Consider the following 971-nt stretch of genomic DNA (forward strand, 5'->3'; position numbering starts at 1 on the left):
CCAGTTATCTCATGTCTTTCATATGCATCACTAGGGTGATTCTGCTGTTTTTAAAAGAGCCAGGGACTTTTGGATGAATTACAAATTTAAAAAAATTCTTTTGCAGGCATCTTCTTTTCAAAGCCCATTTTTAGTTCCTATGAAGAGACTCGGTATAACTTGCTTAAGCAGTTAAAAACAAATCTAAGTTTGTATCCTAGCTGTACTTTTCAACTACTGCCTGACCTTGGACGAGACACATTACAGCTCTGATCCTCAGTTTTGGCATTTTTAAATTAGGGATAATAATATAACTTTTTTTTCAAAATTGTTTTTGAGGAATAATTACCAGTATATGCTGTACACAAAGTACTTTGCATTCCACGTGTCAGGCACTGTGCCAAGCTCCTGTCTAACTCAGGACTGTTCCTTTTCTCCTCTCAAAGATAGCATAAGACATGCAAACCCAGCCGTATGGCTATGGTTGAGTGTGGACCTATGAACCAGGTCACAGTTTGAACCAGGTCACATGGCCAGGTTGCAGGCTCCATCCCCAATGTGGGGCTTGAGGAAGGCAGCTGATCGATGATGCTCTCTCATCATTGATGTTTCTGTCTCACCCTCTCCCTTCCTCTCAGAAATCAATAAAAATATATCAAAAAAATAAAAAGACAAAAATGCTTAATACAGATGGGTGCAGAAGAGGGAAAACTGAGGAAAAGCTTCTCTGGGGAGGAGTCACCCCGCTGAGACACGAAGGACCAGTAAAAAATGTTTACCAGAGCGGGAACTGCAGTGCATGGGCCTGGGCAGGCGGTCCTCGGCTGATGCCTTAGGTCACCAGCCTCAGGGTAGTCCTAGCGCTTCCCCTCCAACCCTGGCGCTGAGCCGCATCTCCCGCCAACCCGGGACCCAGCAGTCGTGCGCATGCGCTTTCTAGCACAGCGCTCGCAGGAGGGGCGGGGGTGTTGCCTGAAGTGTGACTTCCCCGC

The sequence above is a fragment of the Myotis davidii genome, unplaced genomic scaffold (genome assembly GCF_000327345.1).
Source record: "Myotis davidii unplaced genomic scaffold, ASM32734v1 scaffold44, whole genome shotgun sequence".
NCBI lineage: Eukaryota > Metazoa > Chordata > Mammalia > Chiroptera > Vespertilionidae > Myotis > Myotis davidii.